At 51.8% G+C, this 16,536-nt stretch overlaps 1 protein-coding gene and 1 non-coding gene across 4 annotated transcripts in view; one reads left to right on the top strand and one right to left on the bottom strand.

Annotated features, from left to right (window-relative positions):
* The window catches only part of LINGO1 (leucine rich repeat and Ig domain containing 1), a 215,501-nt gene that overhangs the window by 35,109 nt on the left and 163,856 nt on the right, over window positions 1-16,536 (bottom strand). The window lies entirely within an intron of this gene.
* On the top strand, window positions 1,878-1,949 carry TRNAW-CCA (transfer RNA tryptophan (anticodon CCA)). Its single transcript has one exon. It is a non-coding gene; the product is annotated as a tRNA-Trp (tRNA).

Here is a 16,536-nt window from a genome sequence, read left to right as displayed (position 1 = left end):
AACCAATGAGGCAGATACATTAGCTAGCCCATTTTACAGAGGGGAAAACTGAGGCTCGCAGGGAAGTCACTAGCCCAAGGCCACAGAGCTGGACCAGTAGAGTGGAATATCCCAGCATACAACCATGCCCATGTTCATTCTGCCAGCTGCGACCCCCTGCTGCCCTCCAGATGGCTGGTAATGAGAGAATCAAGATTTGAAACCACACTTGTCTACGTTCTCATTTCAAAGCTGGGCTCTACTCCATGCTGACTGCTGTTGCCAAGAAAACATTAGACAGCAGTTCTAATCACAGGATGACCTGGCCTGATCCTGACCCCAACCTGATTCCTGGGGCTAAAGGGTACGGACATCCAGACCAAGCCTGGCTCAGCCTCTGACCTGCCCTCTCTGGACCTCAGAGACCCTGCTAAGTGGGGGAGACTGGACAGGCTGAGCCCTGGGTAGCAACACAGGAACTAGGGCCAAGGCCCCCCAGGACCATGCTGACCAATGCACGCCTCCTTCCCAAGGGTCCTTTTGCTCATCCTGTTCTCCAGGACTGGAGACCACAGGCAGGCTCCTGCTCCTCTGGGATTCTAATCTGCTCCCTGTGGCCAAAAGACTCAAGGAGGGGACAACAGGAACCCTGGCCTGGGCCTCAAACCTGCTGGTACACACCCCAGCAGCCACCAGAAATCTTGCACACACACACGCTGGGGCACCCCTGTAAGGCCAGGAGGCCTTCAGCTTTGCCTGTGTTATTGTGGGTCTTGATCTGTGTACCCTCAAGTCCAAACTTAGGGACAGTGCCTTTAAGACACATCCAAGGAATGACGATCAGTCCTGCAAGCTAAGAAAAAGGCTGTTTGGATCAGAGCTGGCAGTAATATAGGATAGCAGCCTGTGTTATCTGCAAACCCGCAGCCCTCCTTGGCCGTCCAACATAAATGTGTTTAAATAGCAACACAGATGTACATGTCAATGGGAATGTTCTAAGCTAACGTGTGGCTGGTGTAAATGTTCATGACTTCAAAGTAAACATGATAGGTGGCGGTGCTGCGTTCAATGTACACATCTAGTCTTTGGTAAGAGAGAGGGCTTCGTGAAAAAAAATATATAGTTGATGTGAGATGCACGTGTGGGACCAATTGTAATGCATGTGTTCACATAGATGGAAGGTTAAGGCAGATGGAGCTAACTATCAGAGATGGAAATTATGGTAAGAAAGGGTGGTACAGTGAGAGCAAAGCCCCAGGGGCACCATGTGGAAAGGAGAGAAGGATTCCAAGTGGGGACGAGGGTGCAGAGAGAGAGTCTGGGGGCAGTGGACTGTAGCTCTGGGGTCAGGGTGGAGAGCCTGCTCAGCTGGGGTCCAGACATGGCTGGGGAAGGTCTCCAGTGGGAAAACAGAAGCCAAGGGAGCCAGAGTGCCCTGAGTGGACCTTGGAATCCCGTGTGCCCAGGTGGACCCTGGACCCGGCCTGGGCTCCCACAGGCTGCCCCTCAGAGAAGAGCAGTTCCCAAGACTGCTCATGACTGGGCAAGTGAGGCCCTACTAAAGGGAGAGTGGGGAAGATGAAAGGGGGGCATCCTTCTGCTACCACCCCAACTCTATCATCTCAGGGGGTTGATGACAGAAAAATAAAACTAGAGTGTCAAGAAGCCTTAGTTCCAGCCCTAGTCTACCACCAGGTAACACGGGTCAATGGACCTAAGATCCCAAGCCACAGTCTTCTCACATGAAAAATGGAGGTTGACAATTTATTTAAAATAACAAAAATAGGTAAATCTACAAAGCTAGAAATTAGATTAGTTATTGATGAGAGACAGGGATATCAAGGGGAGGCAATGGATTTGTGGTTTCTTTTGGGGGGGTGGTCAAAAATGTTAGGACTTCCCTGGTGGCTCAGAGGTTAAAGCGTCTGCCTCCAATGCAGGAGACCCAGGTTCGACCCCTGGGTCGGGAAGATCCTCTGGAGAAGGAAATGGCAACCCACTCCAGTATTCTTGCCTGGAGAATCCCATGGACGGAGGAGCCTGGTAGGCTACAGTCCATGGGGTCACAAAGAGTCAGACATGACTGAGCGACTTCACTCACTCACTCACTCACTCAAAAATGTTCTAAATTTAGTTTGTGGTGATGGTTGCCCAACTGTATGAAATACTAAAAGATATTTAATTGTATACTTTAAATGGGTGAATTTTATAATATATGAATTATATCTCCATGGTGGCACAGTGGTAAAGAATACGCCTGCCAATGCAGGAGACACAAGAGACATGGGTTCAATCCCTGGGTTGGGAAGGTCCCCTGGAGGAGGAAACGGCAACCCAGCCCAGTATTTTTGCCTGGAAAAATCCATGGACAGCAGAGCCTGGTGGGCTACATACAGTCCATGGGGTGGCAAAGAGTGGAACATGACTGAAAACACACACACACAAAGATAGTTTAAAATTGATTGAATAAATATATAAATGGACAAATTATTTCTAAAAATAGTGTTATACATTGAAGATACTTTGTAATAAATATACTAAAGAAAAAGAAAAACAATGGAGGGTGTGATAATACCACCTGTGTTGTTCCCACATGAGATAGGATATGAAAAGGCTTTGCAAACTGTAAAGTGATGCGCAATGCAAGGTGGAGAAGTCCTGGTCCCTGGGGCTTTGCTGTTGATTGACAAGCACCAGGGAGGGCAGTTTAATGTCTCCGTGGTGTGTAAGCATGTGCAAAGCATGTACATGCACATGTGTTTGTATGTCTTTAAGACCTGAGGTTCTCTGAGACTCTGCCACAGAGTTTTGAAGTGAGGGGGAAGAGAAGGAAGTGAAATTTCAGGATAATCTTAAAAGTGAAAAAAAAAATTATTACATGTCAAAAGGAGTGGAGAGGCTTAAATGGCTCCCAGGTGGGACACAGAATAAAATAGTCTTTGCTTTTATTTTTCGATTGTCTCCATGCAGGGAAGACAGGCAGAGGATCGTCATAGCAACCCTGGGCATCTGGCAGGGAGCGGCCTGGACTTCGCAGGTTTGTCTGGGTTGGACAAGGTCAGTCAGCTCAGCAGACCCCTGGAAGATGGGGCTGGGTCCAGCCCTGTAACCGTGTCCTGGAGGCCACCAGTTCCTCCACTTCTGGGCGCCAGCATGATGGGAAGAGGACAGATAGGAGTTGCCTCATGGTGGGGCCAGTCCAGGTTGAGCCTGGGAGCTGAATCTGAAGGTGGAGAAGTCTCAGGATGGGGATGGGATGAGATGGGTGGCTGAAGGCTTGCCAGGGCAGTAAGGGAATCCCAGGTGGTAGTTATAGAGGGGAGAGGCCATGCATGGCTAACAGATGATTGAACAAGGATTGGAATAAGTGTTGGAGAGTCCACCCTGGGTGCTGGAATGGACAGGGCATGGTGTGGAAGCTGGTGGCTCTCCCAACCACCCCTGAGCCTGTCTGTGTTAATGGAGGAGAAGTTTATCATTTTAGAGGCTAAGCCTAGAGTGAATTTGGCTCCAAAAGCAAGGGTCAGACAAGAGAGAAATGGGGAGAAGAAAAATCCTGATTAGAGGGACTTCCCTGGTGGTCCAGTGGCTAAGACTCTGAACTCCTAATGCAGGGGGTCTGGGTTCAATCCCTGATCAGAGAACTAGATCTCACATACAGCAACTAAGACCCAGTGCAGCCGGATAAATCTTCTTAATTAAAAATTTTAAAAAAAAATCCTGATTGGAACAGCTATGGCAGATTCATTCATCTGGGTACATACAGAGGCCACTGTTAATGGAAATTTGAATTGGGGGAAAGAGAGAGTCCTACATTTGTGAAAAATAGCTGGGAGTTCACTGCCCCTTTCACTATGAATTCCTAGCGCTGACATTCAAGAAATACTTTTTTGAATAAATGAATGAATGACAGAGGTCTGACTGAATGGTGTTCAGAACACTACATGGAAGCTCTAAGGAGGCAGTTGACACCTCTCTGATCATTTGCAGGCTGGTATTGAAAGTTAAGTAGCAAAAGAAACCAAGCCGACCTAAAATTGCAAATGAGGAGGTTGCTGGCCCAGGAAACCAAAGGAATCTGAGCATCACGTTTCCCCAGGGCACACCCAGAGCGTCTGGCAACCTAAACTGGGAAAAAGTGGTCAGAGTTCCTTCTTAAGGCTGAATGATAAAAGCCCACATTTGTATCAAGTGGTGATTGATAACAGTCCATTCCTACCAAGAAAGTACCACATTGTGCCAGGTGTTTAGGCTTCCTTAGGTTCTGCTTGGGCTTAATAAACCACGATTCTGATACATGTGCCAACCTCACAGTCTGACGTCCTGGAAGTTACACTTTCCAAACAGCTTCAAATGAAGAGCAAACACACAGGCAGTAGGAAGTCTTTGATGGGTAAGTAACTCCAGCTAGTGGAAATGCAGATTCTGGGGCATGGTCAGGGGGGACCCCTTCACCCAGTGACTTTTGCTGCTGTCTTGTTTCAGAGGAAAGAGGCTTTGCAATCGTTTAGGGCTTGGGATCTTTGGATCTCCAGGTTCGGTCAAGCCCTCAGGGACTCTCGACTGAAGGCTGAGCAAGGGTAGCCTTGGGAGAGAGTCCTTGGGAGACCAACAAGCCTTGACAGACCTCTCAAGCTTGAGAAGTCAAGAAAAGCCTCAGAACAAGAAACCTAGAACCCATTTCCCATTCATGACAGAACCCTGTTCCCTCTACTCACCAAGGAACCATCCCCCTGGTGAAGGCCCATGTGGCTTCTGAAAAGCAGGCAGCATACACCATGGGGTCAAAGGGTGTGAGCACACCTCACGGACCCACCGGCTTTGGCCAAAGCTTTTGTTTTCTCTGTGAATCAGGGAACCAGTGGGACAAAGCATCCTTCAAAAAGCCACTGTGAGGACTGAATAAGACGAAGACGACTCAAGAGCTTCATTCACAGTAATATGCCCCAAAGAATTACTAGTATTCTTGTTGCTGTTATTGATTCACTGGGTAGAAGGGGGTCCCTTCCCACAGTCCCTGGAGATTAAGAAGCCTCTCTGGGCCTTCCAGCAGCATCCCTGCCCTGCACTATGAAATCTTGGCCACAGCTCTTCTGTCTTCCTGAACAGCCCCAACATCTCTTGCCTGTGGCAATTGTGTGTGTGTTGCTAGAACATGGGGAAATCACATTTCTCCATGCAAATATGTACTCCAGGTGACATCTGTCACTCACATCCACACCAGACACATCCCACCTCTAAGCCATGTTTCTGCTGTTCTCCACCTAGAACCTGCTCCAGCTAAGTGGTTTGAGGTCCAGCTCCAATGCCTCCTTCATCAGGGAGTCCTCCTGGATTTCTCCCAGCCCAGCAACAGTCAATGCCAGGATCTGGGAGGAGAGGACAAGAAATCAGGCTCAACCTATAGCCTGTCTGGTTTGTGCCATGATTGGTAACCAATGTGCCTCTGTCACACCACCTGGTCTTTGCCTGCTTACCTGCCTGTCTCTCCCTCTGACTGTGAGCTACAGCAGGGGAGGGCAGGGTCTGACTTGCCCAGTGAATATAGGGTGAGGAGAAGGGGAAGGAAAAGCCACCTCTTTCCCCAGTATAGGGGTAAATACTGGTTGGTAAAGAACCTCTAAGAAGCCTGATATCAGAGGTAGGGGTGGGGACCCAAGTTAATCCCTTCACTGGAGGAGACTGAGAGCCAAAATGAGAAAGGGACTTGCCTAAGGTCACACAGCCTTATGTGGCTGTGACTTATATGACTTACGACTCAAGCCCAAGTCCTAAGTCACTGTGTCTGCCTACTGTCCCCTCCTTGCCCCAGGCCTTGGACTCTAGGGCCTCTAGCCAGGGAGGGCGGCACCTTCCTGTGTAATGAGGGAAGGTGCTGAGTGAGAGGAGGGGTCCTTAGCTTGGTGGGCCACCCAGACCACCCCAGGCCTTCTCCATGTCAAATGCAACATTTGTTGAACAGAATTGAATTTACTGTTCGATTGTAGGAGATGTAATTTGATCTCGGTCTTATGAAGCCCTTAATAAAGTCAAGGTATTACTGTTATCTCCTGATTTTTTTTTTCATGTGTTAAAAGAGGCATTTGACAAGGGGTGCTCAGCTGGGAGTGAGGGAGTCTGTCTGCTTGTCCTGGATCTGCTGTTACCATGCCATATGCCCTGGAGAAGACACCCCTCTGCTCTGTCCGGAAGCCAAGGTCTTCACCCTCAAGGCAGGGCCTGACCGTCAGCCCTGATGACTTCAGAGGAGATGGCCGGGAAAGGAAAGGGGGTTGGATTCCCTAGGAGCTGGAAGTGCAGAAGAAGACAGCTAACAATGATTAGGCACCTTCTGTTTGCTAGGGTCTCCATCCCCTTTAGCACATTGTATACTCCTGGCGTCCCTGTAGGGCAGGGTCATCAGTAAGGAATGTTTGCTAAGATCTCAGTTTTCTTCTTTCAGGCATGTGGTAAGGCATTGGACTTCCCTGTTGCCTCTGAAGTGGGACATGGCCATGTGACTTGCTTTGACCAATGAACTGTTAGTGCAAATTACCCATGTGGCTTTAGAGGGAGCTTCAGAGCCAGTGCCCCAGCTGGGCCATGCCTCTTCCCATTGCTATGGTATCATGGGCACACGTGTTGAAATGGGGAAAGCTCCTTCAGCCTGGGGTCCTGAGTGACAGTTAAGAATGGACCCTTCTGCCCCCAGTTGCAGTCGTACAAGGAATGCATCTAAGATATTTTAAGTCTCTGAGATTTTTAAGGCTCTTTGTTATTGCAGCAAAACCTACCTAGCCTGACTGATATAGTGCTGCTCTGGACCAGTTTTCTAGATGAGGAAACAGAGGCTTAGCGAGGTTCAGTAACTTGCTGGGGAATCAGAGTGAGTAAGTAATTCACTCAGTTTCTATATACCTGATCCAAGACCACACTCTTCCTAAGCTGGGGTTCAGTGTCTGCCCAGGCTGGTTAGGAGGGGATAGGGGCCCACTGCTCAGCATCCACGTCTCCTCATTTTCCACTCCACTGAGTGTAGTGTCCCTGTAACCCCTCCAAGTGGCCCGTTGGAAAGGCCAGATTGGGGTCTTTCAGTCTGTGAGGGCTGGTGGAGGTCAGAGGTGAGAAGTTTGGGGCGGTCATGGATATAGTCCAGAGTTAGGCAGACCTGGATTCTAATCCTGGTTCTGCTATCCTAGCTGGGTGAACTTGGGCAAAATATTCTCCTTCTCCGAGTCTCAGTCTTCTCAAGTGTCAAGTGGGAATAATCTTCCCTAGATACTGTAAGAATGAAATGAGACACAAAGATCTTGGCATGTGGTAGGACCTGCTACTTGGGTTCCGTTATTACTGGAGGCAACATACAGGGTGAGGCCTCTTCACTCTCTATCCCTGCCCTTCCTACCTCCTCAACAGTAATAAAGGCAGATGTCCGTGCTCTGATTTCTCTTGTTATTGTTGTTGTTGTTCAGTCTCTCACTCGTGTCTGACCCAATGGACTGCAGCATGCCAGGTTTCCCTGTCCTTCACTATCTCCCAGAGTTTGCTCAAGGTCATGTCTGCTGTCCTGTTTTCTTTGGACACATCCTAAAGGAAGCTTGCTCCATCATCTTACAGGGCCCTACTCAACCCCTGGGGGAGTGAAGAGGAGCTCTGTGACCCCATGTATAGTCAAAGAGGAGAAGTTTTCCCAGCATCACACATCAGAAGGTGCTGGTGGAGCTGGTGTCACTGTGCTGGCGTCCTTGTTCAGTAGCCCCATTTTCCAAAGGTCTGGAGGAAGCATCTCAAGAAGGAAGCCTGGCTGCCCCAGACATGCCAGGCAGGGCTTCCAGGAAGAGGAGCTGGGGAAGAGCTGCAGATTCAGTGGAGGCAATGGTCCTGCTTTAGAAATGCCCATGTGGCCCCGTTCTACCCCAGCCCCAAGCTCTTCTTCAAGTTGCCACCCCAGCCTCTTCTTTAAACCAGTCAATTCTCAAGGAAATCAACCCTGAATATTCATTGGAAGAACTGATGCTGAAGCTCCAATACTTTGGCTCCCTGATGCAAAGAGCCGACTCATTGGAAAAGACCCTACTGCTGGGGAAGATTGAAGACAAGAGGAGAAGGGAATGACAGAGAATGAGATGGTTGGATGGCATCACCGACTCAATGGACATGAGCTTGAGCAAACTCCCTAAGACAGTGAAGGACAGGGAAGCCTAGCGTGCTGCAGTCCATGCGGTTGCAAAGAGTTGGACACAACTGAGTCGCTGAAAAACAACACAGCTTCTTCCTGCCAGCCCACTCTTCTTGATCCAGAGAGCCCCTCTCTACAGTGCTGCTTCTTCAGAGCATGGCCACACTGGGTCAGGTCTCTGCTCGGGGCAGGCCCTTCTCCAGGGTCGGGACCGTATGAACTCATCCCTGTGTCCCCAGCAAACGCCAGGGATCACATCCAGAATGACCACACCAGTGGCAGCTGCCTTTAATGAGATCTGCTCTAGCCCCTGGGCTATGTGCACATCACAGGAATCCTATAGGGGAGGGGTTATGGTCCCATTTTACAGAATAAGGAAATTGAGGCTCAAGAAGGCTCACTTGGCAGAGGTACTACAGGCATGAAGAGATGGAGCTGGATTCACAGCCAGGTCCCCAAAGGCTATATTCTTAACACACTCACCCCTCAACCCCTGACCAGATGGGTGGGTGGAAACCATCCTCTCCTTTCAGCTCCCCCAACCCTCCCAAGCTTCATCTCCCACCTCCTACTTCTGCACCATTTCCTGTTCTCCAGGCAGCCCTCCATACCTGCCCGGGCAGTGTGGAGTCTACCACCATCCAACGAGTCTGTGATGCACTCAGACTCAGATAGATGCCTGCCCCTGACCAGGAGCGGGGCCCGAGTCTTCTGCCTGTGTCTGTCCCAGTGTACCTGTCCACAGGTGAAGGCTCAGCGAACAGGGATAAGGGTGAGAAACCCAGAAAGGGCCAAAAAGCTCACCTGAAACCTCGAGCCAGGCACAGGGTTGCATGTTTTAAGGACAAGGTTTACCCAAGGCCTGCACAGGGGGTCAGAGGGCACGCTAAGCCTGCTGTGGCCCAGGGACGAGCTCTGCAGAACACAGAACCCTGATCAACCCTCCGCAGGAGCTCCCACCCTCCTGCCGCTGCCTCTGCCTTACTCCATCTCTCCCTCCTTGCTTTCCCACCCTCTTCCTCTGCCCTTTTTCCCTTCCTAAAAAACACAGAAAAAAATGGGATTCAGAAGCCTACACCGCCTGCAAAGTATGGTTCAGCCTCCCCAAAAGAGGAAATGCCAGCGTGCGGGTTCTCATGGCAACCCAGCTCCTCCCCACCCAGCCGCCCTGTGCCCATATGGTGAGATGTGCACGGCGCTGACTCAGCCGGGCCCTGGGGTCCCGGGCCTAGGCCTCAATGTGGTCAGTGTTGGTTTATTTGGCTGCCTTGGCCACAATCTACCCTCCTGAGCAAACAAGACTACCTCCTGTAGGAACTCTTTAGGGGTGCTAAGCCCTACCCAGGATGCAGGCAGGTGGGGGCAATATTCAGGAGCTGCTTCGGCCCCAAGAATGGGAATTCTGTGATCTGATGCAGCCTTTGAATTCTGTTTTACAGCCTTCAAGGCAGAACAGAGCGGGCTGGTCAAACAGGGTCCAAGGGAGCTCCCCTGCCTCCCCCTTCCCTCTGCCTTTGCTCCCCATGCCCTAGACGTTAGAATTTCCACATCAGGTGTGGAGGGATGCAGGCAGCAGGATGACCTGGAGAGGGTTTCCTTGGTCCTGGCAGTAGTGCACCAGCTACTTGCCCCCACCCCATCCCAAGCCACAGCACGCATGCTGGTCTCGGCGCTGTGGAATGAGGAATCAAGGCTTGGGCCCTTGCCATGGCTAAGCTGCCCCAGGGCGCTGTCTCCTTGTATCTCTACTGTTCCTTATGCCCAGAGCAGCTCCTACCAGCCTCCTGTGAGGACTCCTAGTTTTCCAGGCCAGTTGGCATTTTCATGGCTAATGAAACGGAAGCTAGTGCCAGGCAGGCTTGGGGACAGCAGGGCTGGCGGCTGAGAAGCAAACCTTCCAGGGCCTGGCACCCACACTGCTTCCTTTTCCAGGGCCCTGCAGGACTAGACAAGCACACCAGGGCGGCGCAGGGATGTCTAGGTCCCTGGTACTGCCTGGATCCCCACCTGACTCGGAGCAGCTTCCCAGACCTCAGACAGCCCTAGATCACCTTCAAAGATCCACCCGGGGTGGGCTAGGTATAGTGGGAGTCAAGTGGGGGACCCAGTCCCCAAACCTGAGGGGAGTGAAGGCTGGGACCCGCTTAGTCTGGCTTCATGTACACGGTTCCCTCTGCCATTTTGGGGCCATCCTCCTGGAAGCTCTAAACCCAAAACTTTCCTGTCTTGATCCTTTCTGTATCTTCTCATTTCTAATCCCTCTCCCCAGGTCATACACATGTCTATGAGTGTCAGAGTCAGGTGCACCCAAAGAGGGTGCACCTGACTCTTAGGTGCACATAGGTGGGGCCTAGAGAGGGTCAGAAAATGCACAAGTTCACACAGCAAGTCTGAGGTCAAGCCCTCAGCCCTGAAATAGGACCCCTGCCTCCCTGCTCAGGGTCTCTTGGAGTATCAAGCTGCTTTCTCTGATTCTCCCTCTCAGCTGATGGGAGGAAAGGGAGGAAGGATGGAATGATGGATGGATGGATGGATGGATGGGTAGATGAGTAGATGGATGGGGGGTGCTGTGGGGAGTCGGGAGCAGGGATCCAGGAACAGATGGGCTTTGAGGCTCTACCGCAGGGGCTTGGGGGAGGGGGAGGAGGCCTAGAGAACCTGGAACTGTTACAAAGTTGCGAGTTAAAACATTCTTCACACTCCCGCCTCCTTTACTGTTCTGATGCACCAAGACGTGACAAAAATGTGTCAGATTTTTTAAAAACCACACACATACACAAATGCCAGTCCCCATCTCTGCCGCCCGCCCAAGCTTGGACCATCTGTTCCCCGGGGGTGGGAGGGGAGCGGAGCTTGGCAGTCGGTGTCAGCATTCTGGTCACCCCCAACCCTTGGTCTGGACCAATGGCCTGGCCCAGAAATGGCTCTCCGGTAACGGCGGGACGTCTAGGAAGGTGAGGGCTTGGACACTTGGCTCATCCCCAGCCGTGCTGGCCCACCCTACTGCCAGACCACTGTCACCTCTGTCCACCCTGGGGTCCAGTGCACGCACAGCCCCTCACTAACCTGGGCACTGCCCCTCCTCTCCAATTTGCTGTGTTTGTGTGCACAAGGTCTGGGAACCCCCTCATGGTGTATGTAAGAAACTGAGGCCGGAGAGGAGGAGAAGCTTGCCCAGGTCCGAGTGCATCCCCTTATTCATTCATTCAGTGAATGAATGTCTTCCAACAGAAGGGTGGTGAGGACAAGAAAATAGGTGGGCCTCGTGGCAACAGCTGGAGGGGAATCAGTGAGATCAACAATTGTGATGTGTCTGGGACTGTCCTGGTTTTGACACTAAAACTTCTGCATTCTGGAAATGCCTTGGTCCCAGGTAAACTGGAACGACTGGTCACCCAGTGGCCACTTTAAGATGGGCATACATGCATGCGTGCATGCTCAGTCGTGTCTAAATCTTTGTGACCCCATGGACTAGGGCTCCTCTGCCAGGCTCCTCTGTCCGTGGGATTTCTCAGGCAAGAATACTAGAGTGGGTTGTCATTTCCTTCTCCAGGGGATCTTCCCCACCCAGAGATCGAACCTGTGTCTCATGCGTCTCTTGCAGTGGCAGGTGGATTCTTTACCACTAGCACCACCTGGGAAGCGCTGGGCACATGAGCTGTGTCCAAACATGGGGACTCAGTGTGAGGGTCTGAGACCCTGAGAAAGAAGGGTCTAGGCTCTAGGGGCAGGCTCTAGGAGGTGGGGGAGTAGGCCCTGGAAGGGAGTAGGGGTTTTACTTGGTCACAGAGTCAAATTTTACTGTGGTCATAGAGTCAAATTAGGGAGAAGTTGGTGCAAAGGTTACAACCTGTACAGAGTTTTTTAAAAACTCATCAAAGGAGGCTTCCCTGGTGGTCTGGTGGTTAAGAAACTGCCTGCCAATGCAGGGAACATGGGTTCAATTCCTGGTCCAGGAAGATCCCACATGTGTGTGGGGGGGCAACTAAGCCTGTGCACCTGATACCCGTGTTCCACAAGAGAGGCCACTGCAATGACAAGCCTGCGCACCTCGACAGGAGTAGCTCCCAACTACAGAATGCCTGGGTGCGGCAATGAAGACCCAGCACAGCCAAAAATAAATAAATGTTTAAAAAATTCATCAAAGCTGGAGACACAGACTCGGGTATGTGAAGCTGGCAGGGACTAGATCTTTCCAGGCCTCCGAAGCTTCCCGAGGGAGTGGGGACTTTAGCCAAAGAGCATCAGGGAGCCACTGAAGGGAATGAAAAAGTGAAAAAATGTGTTAGTTGCTCAGTCATGTCCGACTCTATGGGACCCCTTGGACTGTACCAGGTTCCTCTGTCCACGGAACTCTCCAGGCAAGAATACTGGAGTGGTTAGCTGTTCCCTTCTCCAGGGGATCTTCTTAACCCAAGGATCAAACTCAAGTCTCTTGCATTGCAAGGTGGATTCTTTACTGTCTGAGCCACCACAGAAGCCCACTGAAGGGTATAATGTGGGCTTAATGTGGTCAGATTTCCAGGTAAGAAACGCAAAGGCCACAGGCTGGTCAAGCCTCTGTGTAGGGTCCCAGAACACCATCCATCGCTGTACCCACCTCCAAATGTAGGAGAGTCTGGTCATCCTTCAGGGCCCAGCCCAAATGCCACCTCCTCTGAGAAGTCTTCTCTGATTGCTGAGAGAAGCAGGGGCAATCATGCCCTACTCTGGTCTCCTCCACCCTGAGGATCCCCAAGTCTGGGTCCCAAGGGAGCCCTCATCACAGTGGCTACCCTGTCAGCTCCCACACTTTGTCACACTAGATCCTCAAAGCCATCTGACCAGATCCATTTCCAGGTGTGGCCACGGAGGCCCAGAGAGGGGAAGTGGTTTGTTGAAGACCACACAGAATTTGACGGTTGAGGTCAGTTTGGAGCCATGTCACTTCTATCTAAATTCAGAGTCCCTGGGGCCCTGCCGACAGCAGTGTTGTTGGCGGCAGCGGGGGGGCGGGGGGTGAGAAACAGGGGATGATCAGCTACCTTCCCCTGGAGGACCACATGAGTGGTCATCACCAGGGTAAGCTGGATAGAATGGGCTGTGGGGCATAGTAGCTGGGTATATGGGAAAAGCTGGCCACGGCTGGGAGATTTATAATGGAAGTCTCCCAGATCATTTACTGAATTACCAGGCAATCTGACCTTGAAAGCTTCCAGGCAAGAAAGGCTGGAGTAAGGTGAGGGGGGAGCCTGAGAGCAAGTGGTCAGCCTCCTCCAGTAGGGGAGGGGGTGCCCGGGAGAAATAGGAGACCGCCTGGTAGAGAGGGAAAGGGGTAGGGACTGAAATGCCACCATCATCTCACACTCGTCTGTTGAAAGTGGTGAGGTCCCTGTCAGAATGCAATCAGCTGTCCTCCCCCCTCACTACAGAGTTCATCAGGGCATCCTTCTAGACAGGAGGAGTCCTCACAGTAAGTTTCTCTTCTCAGAGCCTCTGTCCCCCCCACCTACAGAATGGGGATCCTGTCCCAGCTCCACTCACCTTATAGGGTTTGTCTGAAGCTCTTATTAAAAGATCCAGCTTACAGATGGTCTCTGAGGCACGTGCAACCTACAGTAGAGTCAAGGGTGTGGCCATGGGAGACGTGTAGGGGTTCAGAGACCATAGAGGACATTGCATTTGGCTTCTCAGGGGGCCCACGTGATGACCTTAGGCACCAAGGTCCCATCTAAGGGGCCTTCTGAGGTTCCTGGGGGAAGGCTGCCAACCCTGGAGCACCAGCCTCCCAGGCGTCTCCTGGGGGAACCCTGAGCCCCCAGGGAGCAACAGAGACTCTCTTGCCCTTACAAGGTGACCCCAGGTGAATGCCTGAGACAGTCTGCAGTGCAAACAACTGGACACTCTTCTGTGTACTGAGTGGGAGGTAATCCCTGTACAATGGGGATGCGCTGGTACTTCTCTGTACAACTGGATGGGGGTTTGGAGGAGGAAGAGGTTTGCTCCCACTCCCTCACTCTCCTCCTGCCCCTCAAAACTGTTCCCTTATCTTCCTACCAACGAGAAATTCATCTGAGTCAGTAGATTCATTGTTAATAAATGGCTTTATACTGCTTTTTAATACTCATACAGTGTTAACAATAGTGCCTGACCCACAGTAAAAATTGAGTGTTAGTGATTATTATTGCTATTATTATTAATACAATTACTATAATGCTCTTCTGTTCAAATCCAAATACCATAGGCAGGATAAACTGCTATCAGTCACTCACATCTTAGTATAAATTAGTTAAAAAACCATCTTGCTTTTCTGCTCACCCATCTAAGGTCAGCTTCTCTTGAGATGAGGGTAAATTTGGAGCTTGTTGGGGGGGGCACATAATAAGAAACATCTGGGCCTTGAGCATCAGATCTCAAGGTGAAGATGCCCAGGTCTTCCTAGTCTGGCTAGGGAAAAAAATTTGAAAGTGAGGGGTGAAAAGCCCTCAGGGGCTGAAGAGTCTGCCCGTAGTCCTCAACTAAACAGGGCATCTGGTCTAGGAGCAGGGAAACTCACAGAGGAAGGGGTGAAATGCTGCCCAGAGCACAGGTCTCTTCCCAAGACAGGCAGGGGGGAGGGTGGGGGGCTCTGAGCTTTGCCCAAGCCTGGCTACCTGCTCACCACCACTCTGGGCACTGCAGGGGGAGACTGGGGAGATGCAGATGGGTTGGTATGGGGGTGATTATAGGCAAACAGAGTGGAAAATGAAGCCCTTCAGATGGCAAATGAGTTTAATAGAAATGAAATGGGCAGAGGCTGTGATGAGAATGGCAATGCTGGGCAAAGGTGAGCTGATTCTCAAACAGGCCCGGCTAGGAAAACTGAGGGTGGGGGAGGTGATCAGCTTCACCCCTTGCCCTGAGGGGTGGCCAGGCTGCAGGGGCCAGGGTGCACACCCCCACACTCACCTGGAACCAAGAAGGCATAGGGACCCACAGGTGGTGGGGTGAAGTTAAAACATGAGTGACTGTGTGTGGTCAGACTTGCAGAAGTTCTCGGCCAGCACAAGGCACCAACTGGGGAGTCTAGTGTCCTAAAGACAAATGTCTTTCTCTCTCAGAGGAGCTGGTCCCAGCTCTGCCTCAAGGCATGAAGCAAAGCCCACTTTGCTGAGAGTGTTAACCTGTGGGAGACCCCTCACCAGGAGCAGGTCTCTGTCCCCTGTGGGCAGGCACTGCCCCTCCTTATCCATAGGTCTTGGGAAGGCTTCCTTTGGGCCCCAGTGTGTGCATCTATGAAATGGAGATAACAGTACCCACCCTGCCAGGCCATACAAGGCTCCAAATGAGACACAGTGCAGGTCACTATCCATTCCCACCTGGGCCACCATCCCTGAGGGTGGAGACAAGCCCTTCCCTGGCCCAGGGGCTTAGACATTGTTTGCCAGGTGAGCTGGTGGTCACATCTTCACACCTCTCTAGATCCTGCACCCCCTTCCTGGCTGACTTCCACACCCTCTGCTCCTTTCTTCCTCCTGGACTTCCTGAAGTGGGCTGAGCAAGCTGGCACAGGACAGCCCTCACCACACCTGGGCACGAGTTGGCCCTCTACCTTCACTGGGCCTCAATTTCCATCTGTACATGCTGACACAGAGGTTCCTATAGACACTCCAAGGGCCAATGGCTCTGGACAGGGAGAGGTTGTCCCAGATTCTGCCTCAGTCTTCGCAGATCATTCCGACCTGGGACACCGCATGCTGCCCAGCTCTCCTCCCAGCCGGACCCTGCTTGGGCCTCTGAATGGAGGTGAGAGGAGAAGGCCGCAGAGGAGGACCAGGAGCTGCTTCCAGCACAATAACTAATAACCGGGCTGGCAGATTGAATTATACCTTTTCCAGTTCCTTACCCTATTGATCGGAGAGGATTCACATGTGTGAGCGGGCGTGTGCCCTTAGCCTGTGGGATTCTGGGGGCTCCAGTGCATGCACTGAGTCAGTCAGCTTTGCAGACGGACGGTGTGCTGCCAGCTCGGGCCCTCTAGGAGGGAGCTGAGCTTGCCCCCAGCACCCCAGCCCGAAGGGTCCTGAGCATGCACTTGCGGCTCAGCCTGGCAGGGGCCACAGGGAGCAAGGGAAGGATGGGCTCCGGCATGGAAAGAAGGGAAGAGAGACAGGGCTGGCGGGGCCCTCGGGAATGAAGGAGGAGGAAACTCCTCTCACAGGTTCTCAAGGAGTGGACAGGCTGTCCAGGAGCCTAGATAAGGCCACAGGGATCCCATTCTGAGAGGAAAAAACCAGTCCTGCTCTGGGGCTCATCTCAAGAGGCCATGCATGACCCTGCTCTCACCTCTACCTCTCAAACCCCACCCTGCACCCCACCCTCTCTTCCCTGACCCGCCTTAACTCCTCTCACAGCCAGGCCAGTGTTCCCCTGAGTGCCCC

The sequence above is a fragment of the Giraffa tippelskirchi genome, chromosome 12, assembly GCF_054371585.1.
Source record: "Giraffa tippelskirchi isolate mGirTip1 chromosome 12, T2T-mGirTip1v1.2.pri, whole genome shotgun sequence".
Lineage (NCBI taxonomy): Eukaryota > Metazoa > Chordata > Mammalia > Artiodactyla > Giraffidae > Giraffa > Giraffa tippelskirchi.
This window is presented reverse-complemented; position numbering and strand designations above follow the sequence as displayed.